Source organism: Microplitis mediator, chromosome 3 (genome assembly GCF_029852145.1).
Source record: "Microplitis mediator isolate UGA2020A chromosome 3, iyMicMedi2.1, whole genome shotgun sequence".
Taxonomy (NCBI): domain Eukaryota; kingdom Metazoa; phylum Arthropoda; class Insecta; order Hymenoptera; family Braconidae; genus Microplitis; species Microplitis mediator.
In genome coordinates, this window is record NC_079971.1 from 2,101,844 (window position 1) to 2,113,555 (window position 11,712).

Below are 11,712 nucleotides of genomic sequence, written 5' to 3' on the forward strand. Positions count from 1 at the left end.
TGGGATTTCTCGTAAAAATTTAACTGGTTATAATTTTTATATTTTCTATAGAATTTCAATGGTATGGCTCTGGGATTTCTCGTAAAAATTTAACTGAATATAATTTTTATATTTTCTATAGAATTTCAATGGTATGTCTCTGGGATTTCTCGTAAAAATTTAACTGAATATAATTTTTATATTTTCTATAAAATTTCAATGGTATGTCTCTGGGATTTCTCGTAAAAATTTAACTGGTTATAATTTTTATATTTTCTATAGAATTTCAATGGTATGGCTCTGGGATTTCTCGTAAAAATTTAACTGAATATAATTTTTATATTTTCTATAGAATTTCAATGGTATGTCTCTGGGATTTCTCGTAAAAATTTAACTGAATATAATTTTTATATTTTCTATAAAATTTCAATGGTATGTCTCTGGGATTTCTCGTAAAAATTTAACTGGTTATAATTTTTATATTTTCTATAGAATTTCAATGGTATGGCTCTGGGATTTCTCGTAAAAATTTAACTGAATATAATTTTTTTATTTTCTATAGAATTTCAATGGTATGTCTCTGGGATTTCTCGTAAAAATTTAACTGGTTATAATTTTTATATTTTCTATAGAATTTCAATGGTATGTCTCTGGGATTTCTCGTAAAAATTTAACTGGTTATAATTTTTATATTTTCTATAGAATTTCAATGGTATGGCTCTGGGATTTCTCGTAAAAATTTAACTGAATATAATTTTTATATTTTCTATAAAATTTCAATGGTATGTCTCTGGGATTTCTCGTAAAAATTTAACTGGTTATAATTTTTATATTTTCTATAGAATTTCAATGGTATGTCTCTGGGATTTCTCGTAAAAATTTAACTGAATATAATTTTTATATTTTCTATAGAATTTCAATGGTATGTCTCTGGGATTTCTCGTAAAAATTTAACTGGTTATAATTTTTATATTTTCTATAGAATTTCAATGGTATGGCTCTGGGATTTCTCGTAAAAATTTAACTGAATATAATTTTTATATTTTCTATAGAATTTCAATGGTATGTCTCTGGGATTTCTCGTGAAAATTTAACTGGTTATAATTTTTATATTTTCTATAGAATTTCAATGGTATGGCTCTGGGATTTCTCGTAAAAATTTAACTGAATATAATTTTTATATTTTCTATAGAATTTCAATGGTATGTCTCTGGGATTTCTCGTAAAAATTTAACTGAATATAATTTTTATATTTTCTATAGAATTTCAATGGTATGTCTCTGGGATTTCTCGTAAAAATTTAACTGGTTATAATTTTTATATTTTCTATAGAATTTCAATGGTATGGCTCTGGGATTTCTCGTAAAAATTTAACTGAATATAATTTTTATATTTTCTATAGAATTTCAATGGTATGTCTCTGGGATTTCTCGTGAAAATTTAACTGGTTATAATTTTTATATTTTCTATAGAATTTCAATGGTATGGCTCTGGGATTTCTCGTAAAAATTTAACTGAATATAATTTTTATATTTTCTATAGAATTTCAATGGTATGTCTCTGGGATTTCTCGTGAAAATTTAACTGGTTATAATTTTTATATTTTCTATAGAATTTCAATGGTATGGCTCTGGGATTTCTCGTAAAAATTTAACTGGTTATAATTTTTATATTTTCTATAGAATTTCAATGGTATGGCTCTGGGATTTCTCGTAAAAATTTAACTGAATATAATTTTTATATTTTCTATAGAATTTCAATGGTATGTCTCTGGGATTTCTCGTGAAAATTTAACTGGTTATAATTTTTATATTTTCTATAGAATTTCAATGGTATGGCTCTGGGATTTCTCGTAAAAATTTAACTGAATATAATTTTTATATTTTCTATAGAATTTCAATGGTATGGCTCTGGGATTTCTCGTAAAAATTTAACTGAATATAATTTTTATATTTTCTATAGAATTTCAATGGTATGTCTCTGGGATTTCTCGTAAAAATTTAACTGAATATAATTTTTATATTTTCTATAGAATTTCAATGGTATGGCTCTGGGATTTCTCGTAAAAATTTAACTGAATATAATTTTTATATTTTCTATAGAATTTCAATGGTATGGCTCTGGGATTTCTCGTAAAAATTTAACTGAATATAATTTTTATATTTTCTATAGAATTTCAATGGTATGGCTCTGGGATTTCTCGTAAAAATTTAACTGAATATAATTTTTATATTTTCTATAGAATTTCAATGGTATGTCTCTGGGATTTCTCGTGAAAATTTAACTGGTTATAATTTTTATATTTTCTATAGAATTTCAATGGTATGGCTCTGGGATTTCTCGTAAAAATTTAACTGAATATAATTTTTATATTTTCTATAGAATTTCAATGGTATGGCTCTGGGATTTCTCGTAAAAATTTAACTGAATATAATTTTTATATTTTCTATAGAATTTCAATGGTATGTCTCTGGGATTTCTCGTAAAAATTTAACTGGTTATAATTTTTATATTTTCTATAGAATTTCAATGGTATGGCTCTGGGATTTCTCGTAAAAATTTAACTGAATATAATTTTTATATTTTCTATAGAATTTCAATGGTATGTCTCTGGGATTTCTCGTAAAAATTTAACTGAATATAATTTTTATATTTTCTATAAAATTTCAATGGTATGTCTCTGGGATTTCTCGTAAAAATTTAACTGGTTATAATTTTTATATTTTCTATAGAATTTCAATGGTATGGCTCTGGGATTTCTCGTAAAAATTTAACTGAATATAATTTTTATATTTTCTATAGAATTTCAATGGTATGTCTCTGGGATTTCTCGTAAAAATTTAACTGAATATAATTTTTATATTTTCTATAAAATTTCAATGGTATGTCTCTGGGATTTCTCGTAAAAATTTAACTGGTTATAATTTTTATATTTTCTATAGAATTTCAATGGTATGGCTCTGGGATTTCTCGTAAAAATTTAACTGAATATAATTTTTTTATTTTCTATAGAATTTCAATGGTATGTCTCTGGGATTTCTCGTAAAAATTTAACTGGTTATAATTTTTATATTTTCTATAGAATTTCAATGGTATGGCTCTGGGATTTCTCGTAAAAATTTAACTGAATATAATTTTTTTATTTTCTATAGAATTTCAATGGTATGTCTCTGGGATTTCTCGTAAAAATTTAACTGGTTATAATTTTTATATTTTCTATAGAATTTCAATGGTATGGCTCTGGGATTTCTCGTAAAAATTTAACTGAATATAATTTTTATATTTTCTATAGAATTTCAATGGTATGTCTCTGGGATTTCTCGTAAAAATTTAACTGAATATAATTTTTATATTTTCTATAAAATTTCAATGGTATGTCTCTGGGATTTCTCGTAAAAATTTAACTGGTTATAATTTTTATATTTTCTATAAAATTTCAATGGTATGTCTCTGGGATTTCTCGTAAAAATTTAACTGAATATAATTTTTTTATTTTCTATAGAATTTCAATGGTATGTCTCTGGGATTTCTCGTAAAAATTTAACTGGTTATAATTTTTTTATTTTCTATAGAATTTCAATGGTATGGCTCTGGGATTTCTCGTAAAAATTTAACTGAATATAATTTTTATATTTTCTATAGAATTTCAATGGTATGTCTCTGGGATTTCTCGTAAAAATTTAACTGGTTATAATTTTTATATTTTCTATAGAATTTCAATGGTATGGCTCTGGGATTTCTCGTAAAAATTTAACTGAATATAATTTTTTTATTTTCTATAGAATTTCAATGGTATGTCTCTGGGATTTCTCGTAAAAATTTAACTGGTTATAATTTTTATATTTTCTATAGAATTTCAATGGTATGGCTCTGGGATTTCTCGTAAAAATTTAACTGAATATAATTTTTATATTTTCTATAGAATTTCAATGGTATGTCTCTGGGATTTCTCGTAAAAATTTAACTGAATATAATTTTTATATTTTCTATAAAATTTCAATGGTATGTCTCTGGGATTTCTCGTAAAAATTTAACTGGTTATAATTTTTATATTTTCTATAGAATTTCAATGGTATCTCTCTGGGATTTCTCGTAAAAATTTAACTGGTTATAATTTTTATATTTTCTATAGAATTTCAATGGTATGTCTCTGGGATTTCTCGTAAAAATTTAACTGGTTATAATTTTTATATTTTCTATAGAATTTCAATGGTATGTCTCTGGGATTTCTCGTAAAAATTTAACTGGTTATAATTTTTATATTTTCTATAGAATTTCAATGGTATGTCTCTGGGATTTCTCGTAAAAATTTAACTGGTTATAATTTTTATATTTTCTATAGAATTTCAATGGTATGTCTCTGGGATTTCTCGTAAAAATTTAACTGAATATAATTTTTATATTTTCTATAGAATTTCAATGGTATGTCTCTGGGATTTTTCGTAAAAATTTAACTGGTTATAATTTTTATATTTTCTATAGAATTTCAATGGTATGTCTCTGGGATTTCTCGTAAAAATTTAACTGGTTATAATTTTTATATTTTCTATAGAATTTCAATGGTATGTCTCTGGGATTTCTCGTAAAAATTTAACTGAATATAATTTTTATATTTTCTATAGAATTTCAATGGTATGTCTCTGGGATTTCTCGTAAAAATTTAACTGGTTATAATTTTTATATTTTCTATAGAATTTCAATGGTATGTCTCTGGGTTTTCTCGTAAAAATTTAACTGAATATAATTTTTATATTTTCTATAGAATTTCAATGGTATGTCTCTGGGATTTCTCGTAAAAATTTAACTGGTTATAATTTTTATATTTTCTATAGAATTTCAATGGTATGTCTTTGGGATTTCTCGTAAAAATTTGACTGGTTATAATTTTTATATTTTCTATAGAATTTCGATGGTATGTCTCTGGGATTTCTCGTAAAAATTTAACTGAATATAATTTTTATATTTTCTATAGAATTTCAATGGTATGTCTCTGGGATTTCTCGTAAAAATTTAACTGAATATAATTTTTATATTTTCTATAGAATTTCAATGGTATGTCTCTGGGATTTCTCGTAAAAATTTAACTGGTTATAATTTTTATATTTTCTATAGAATTTCAATGGTATGTCTCTGGGATTTCTCGTAAAAATTTAACTGGTTATAATTTTTATATTTTCTATAGAATTTCAATGGTATGTCTCTGGGATTTCTCGTAAAAATTTAACTGAATATAATTTTTATATTTTCTATAGAATTTCAATGGTATGTCTCTGGGATTTCTCGTAAAAATTTAACTGGTTATAATTTTTATATTTTCTATAGAATTTCAATGGTATGTCTCTGGGATTTCTCGTAAAAATTTAACTGAATATAATTTTTATATTTTCTATAGAATTTCAATGGTATGTCTCTGGGATTTCTCGTAAAAATTTAACTGGTTATAATTTTTATATTTTCTATAGAATTTCAATGGTATGTCTCTGGGATTTCTCGTAAAAATTTAACTGGTTATAATTTTTATATTTTCTATAGAATTTCAATGGTATGTCTCTGGGATTTCTCGTAAAAATTTAACTGAATATAATTTTTATATTTTCTATAGAATTTCAATGGTATGTCTCTGGGATTTCTCGTAAAAATTTAACTGGTTATAATTTTTATATTTTCTATAGAATTTCAATGGTATGTCTCTGGGATTTCTCGTAAAAATTTAACTGGTTATAATTTTTATATTTTCTATAGAATTTCAATGGTATGTCTCTGGGATTTCTCGTAAAAATTTAACTGAATATAATTTTTATATTTTCTATAGAATTTCAATGGTATGTCTCTGGGATTTCTCGTAAAAATTTAACTGAATATAATTTTTATATTTTCTATAGAATTTCAATGGTATGTCTCTGGGATTTCTCGTAAAAATTTGACTGGTTATAATTTTTATATTTTCTATAGAATTTCAATGGTATGTCTCTGGGATTTCTCGTAAAAATTTAACTGGTTATAATTTTTATATTTTCTATAGAATTTCAATGGTATGGCTCTGGGATTTCTCGTAAAAAATTAACTGAATATAATTTTTATATTTTCTATAGAATTTCAATGGTATGTCTCTGGGATTTCTCGTAAAAATTTAACTGAATATAATTTTTATATTTTCTATAGAATTTCAATGGTATGTCTCTGGGATTTCTCGTAAAAATTTAACTGGTTATAATTTTTATATTTTCTATAGAATTTCAATGGTATGGCTCTGGGATTTCTCGTAAAAAATTAACTGAATATAATTTTTATATTTTCTATAGAATTTCAATGGTATGTCTCTGGGATTTCTCGTAAAAATTTAACTGGTTATAATTTTTATATTTTCTATAGAATTTCAATGGTATGGCTCTGGGATTTCTCGTAAAAATTTAACTGGTTATAATTTTTATATTTTCTATAGAATTTCAATGGTATGTCTCTGGGATTTCTCGTAAAAATTTAACTGAATATAATTTTTATATTTTCTATAGAATTTCAATGGTATGTCTCTGGGATTTCTCGTAAAAATTTGACTGGTTATAATTTTTATATTTTCTATAGAATTTCAATGGTATGTCTCTGGGATTTCTCGTAAAAATTTAACTGAATATAATTTTTATATTTTCTATAGAATTTCAATGGTATGTCTCTGGGATTTCTCGTAAAAATTTAACTGGTTATAATTTTTATATTTTCTATAGAATTTCAATGGTATGTCTCTGGGATTTCTCGTAAAAATTTAACTGGTTATAATTTTTATATTTTCTATAGAATTTCAATGGTATGGCTCTGGGATTTCTCGTAAAAATTTAACTGAATATAATTTTTATATTTTCTATAGAATTTCAATGGTATGTCTCTGGGATTTCTCGTAAAAATTTAACTGAATATAATTTTTATATTTTCTATAAAATTTCAATGGTATGTCTCTGGGATTTCTCGTAAAAATTTAACTGGTTATAATTTTTATATTTTCTATAGAATTTCAATGGTATGTCTCTGGGATTTCTCGTAAAAATTTAACTGGTTATAATTTTTATATTTTCTATAGAATTTCAATGGTATGTCTCTGGGATTTCTCGTAAAAATTTAACTGGTTATAATTTTTATATTTTCTATAGAATTTCAATGGTATGTCTCTGGGATTTCTCGTAAAAATTTAACTGGTTATAATTTTTATATTTTCTATAGAATTTCAATGGTATGTCTCTGGGATTTCTCGTAAAAATTTAACTGGTTATAATTTTTATATTTTCTATAGAATTTCAATGGTATGTCTCTGGGATTTCTCGTAAAAATTTAACTGGTTATAATTTTTATATTTTCTATAGAATTTCAATGGTATGTCTCTGGGATTTCTCGTAAAAATTTAACTGAATATAATTTTTATATTTTCTATAGAATTTCAATGGTATGTCTCTGGGATTTCTCGTAAAAATTTAACTGGTTATAATTTTTATATTTTCTATAGAATTTCAATGGTATGTCTCTGGGATTTCTCGTAAAAATTTAACTGAATATAATTTTTATATTTTCTATAGAATTTCAATGGTATGTCTCTGGGATTTCTCGTAAAAATTTAACTGGTTATAATTTTTATATTTTCTATAGAATTTCAATGGTATGTCTCTGGGATTTCTCGTAAAAATTTAACTGAATATAATTTTTATATTTTCTATAAAATTTCAATGGTATGTCTCTGGGATTTCTCGTAAAAATTTAACTGGTTATAATTTTTATATTTTCTATAGAATTTCAATGGTATGTCTCTGGGATTTCTCGTAAAAATTTAACTGAATATAATTTTTATATTTTCTATAGAATTTCAATGGTATGTCTCTGGGATTTCTCGTAAAAATTTAACTGGTTATAATTTTTATATTTTCTATAGAATTTCAATGGTATGTCTCTGGGATTTCTCGTAAAAATTTAACTGGTTATAATTTTCATATTTTCTATAGAATTTCAATGGTATGTCTCTGGGATTTCTCGTAAAAATTTAACTGAATATAATTTTTATATTTTCTATAGAATTTCAATGGTATGTCTCTGGGATTTCTCGTAAAAATTTAACTGGTTATAATTTTTATATTTTCTATAGAATTTCAATGGTATGTCTCTGGGATTTCGCGTAAAAATTTAACTGGTTATAATTTTTATATTTTCTATAGAATTTCAATGGTATGTCTCTGGGATTTCTCGTAAAAATTTAACTGGTTATAATTTTTATATTTTCTATAGAATTTCAATGGTATGTCTCTGGGATTTCTCGTAAAAATTTAACTGGTTATAATTTTTATATTTTCTATAGAATTTCAATGGTATGTCTCTGGGATTTCTCGTAAAAATTTAACTGAATATAATTTTTATATTTTCTATAGAATTTTAATGGTATGTCTCTGGGATTTCTCGTAAAAATTTGACTGGTTATAATTTTTATATTTTCTATAGAATTTCAGTGGTATGTCTCTGGGATTTCTCGTAAAAATTTAACTGGTTATAATTTTTATATTTTCTATAGAATTTCAATGGTATGTCACTGGGATTTTTCGTAAAAATTTAACTGGTTATAATTTTTATATTTTCTATAGAATTTCAATGGTATGTCTCTGGGATTTCTCGTAAAAATTTAACTGGTTATAATTTTTATATTTTCTATAGAATTTCAATGGTATGTCACTGGGATATTTCGTAAAAATTTGACTGGTTATAATTTTTATATTTTCTATAGAATTTCAATGGTATGTCTCTGGGATTTCTCGTAAAAATTTAACTGGTTATAATTTTTATATTTTCTATAGAATTTCAATGGTATGTCACTGGGATTTTTCGTAAAAATTTAACTGGTTATAATTTTTATATTTTCTATAGAATTTCAATGGTATGTCTCTGGGATTTCTCGTAAAAATTTGACTGGTTATAATTTTTATATTTTCTATAGAATTTCAATGGTATGTCTCTGGGATTTCTCGTAAAAATTTAACTGGTTATAATTTTTATATTTTCTATAGAATTTCAATGGTATGTCACTGGGATTTTTCGTAAAAATTTAACTGGTTATAATTTTTATATTTTCTATAGAATTTCAATGGTATGTCTCTGGGATTTCTCGTAAAAATTTAACTGGTTATAATTTTTATATTTTCTATAGAATTTCAATGGTATGTCTCTGGGATTTCTCGTAAAAATTTAACTGGTTATAATTTTTATATTTTCTATAGAATTTCAATGGTATGTCACTGGGATTTTTCGTAAAAATTTGACTGGTTATAATTTTTATATTTTCTATAGAATTTCAATGGTATGTCTCTGGGATTTCTCGTAAAAATTTAACTGGTTATAATTTTTATATTTTCTATAGAATTTCAATGGTATGTCACTGGGATTTTTCGTAAAAATTTAACTGGTTATAATTTTTATATTTTCTATAGAATTTCAATGGTATGTCTCTGGGATTTCTCGTAAAAATTTGACTGGTTATAATTTTTATATTTTCTATAGAATTTCAATGGTATGTCTCTGGGATTTCTCGTAAAAATTTAACTGGTTATAATTTTTATATTTTCTATAGAATTTCAATGGTATGTCACTGGGATTTTTCGTAAAAATTTAACTGGTTATAATTTTTATATTTTCTATAGAATTTCAATGGTATGTCACTGGGATTTCTCGTAAAAATTTAACTAGTGATAATTCTATTTTTTCTATTCAGATGAGATTATATTGTTTATTAGTATGTGTTAAAAAAATTATGTCACTAATTTTACGATTTTATGTTGAAGCTTAAATAATTATAACTCAACTATTCTTTCTAAACATGAATAAGTGAATATTCACTAATTCTGAGTGCCAACCGAACCACTTTTTGAAATTAGTGGTTCGGTTTGCACTTGGCATTAGTAAATCTTCACTTATTTTCACTTATTCATGATTAGAGAGTTATTAGAACTTAATTATTACTGGCCACAAATAGCACTTCTATCTTAATTCAGTACATTCAATATAATCGTTTCATACAAATTAAACTCGTAAAATTCATATATAATTATTACATAACGAGTCATACAAATTTTTTAAACCCAATCAATCTGCCAAAGCACTCACATGATAATGGTAAATTCATAGGGAAAGTCTGTAATACCGACTGTCAGCAAAGCTTAGAAAATTTTACTAAAATGGTCATTCGTATAAAATGTAATTCTGAAGAATTGGCGTTCGTAGTTTGAATATTTCGGAAGTATTGGATTTCTGAAATATTGTCATTCTAAATATTGTTAATTCCTCATTACGAAAGAATGAATATTGTAAATTCTGAGTATGTGTTGGTATAAAGATTAGAGATTCGATGTTTTTGACAAGGTGATAATTTGTCATTCTGAATTATGAACCATCTTTATTTTTTACATTCCTAACTGTGAGTTTCTGAAGTTGGTATACTTCTGAAATTTTTACTTTTGACGGTGTGCCTGCAAGCCTTTTCAGCGCAATCTACATGCAGGTTTCATATTAATTTTTTGAAAAATATTCAAATTAAATTTATGACAAAATTTAAAAATTTTGTTATTTTTAGTGGAATATTTTTTAAAAATTTACCTGATTAAACAACTGAATTCGACCGAATTAAAAATTTTAATTCTGCTCAATTCTGTTAAATTCGGTAAGACAGAATTTAAAAGAATTAAAGGATCATTTTCGAATTAAACAAAATAAAAACGATTTAAAAATTTTGCATTGGTTTCAATTCGGTTTAATTCAGAGTCAGGACCGGAAATTCGAGGATCATTTTCGAATTAAACAGAATAAAACCGATTTAAAAATTTTGCATTGGTTTCGATTCGGTTTAATTCGGAGTCAGAACCGGAAATTTGAAGATTATTTTCGAATTAAAACGAATAGAATTATTTAAATTCGTTTCAATTTGGATCTATTCTAGATTTCCTGCCGAATTAGACAGAATTCTTTTTTAAGTTTGGTACCCTGATTAAACAACTGAATTCGATCGAATTAAACAGAATTTAATTTTTAATTCTATTTAATTCAGATAAATTCTGTTAATTCGGTACCTGACTTGAAAATGAATTCTGTCTAATTCGGCAGGAAAACCAGAATTCGTCCAAATTAAAACGAGTTTAAATAATTCTATTCGATTTAATTCTGATTCATTCTCCAATTTCTGGTTCTGAATTCGAATTAAACTGAATTAAAACGAATTTGAAATTTTTAAATCGGTTTTATTCTGTTTAATTCAAATTCAATTTTTCAAGTCAGTTGAATTCTGTTTTGCATAATTCGACAGAATATAACAGAATTAAAATTTTTAATTCGATCGAATTCAGTCGTTTAATCAGGGTTACTTTAGTTTTCTTCTTTGACATAAAAGCTAAAGTACTTGGAATTATAACGAAAAGGGCGAGGGCAAATTGGGTTATTTTTTTTAAATTTAAATGACTTAGCAAAAAAAATTTGTCTGACTTGAATTAAGATCTAGAATAAAGTTTTAATTACAAGTTCATGTAATAAATTATTGATTAATATTCTAAGGAAATAACGAGTAAAATTATTTGATCTTTGATCGATCATTTATTACAGACTACAATAATAATTATAAAATTATTAAAATAATGAGCATATTTGATGCATGTTGACTTAATTTATATACTCAGGTACCAAAGAAGTATTAAAAATTAAAACTAAAGTCTGTGAGTGTAAATG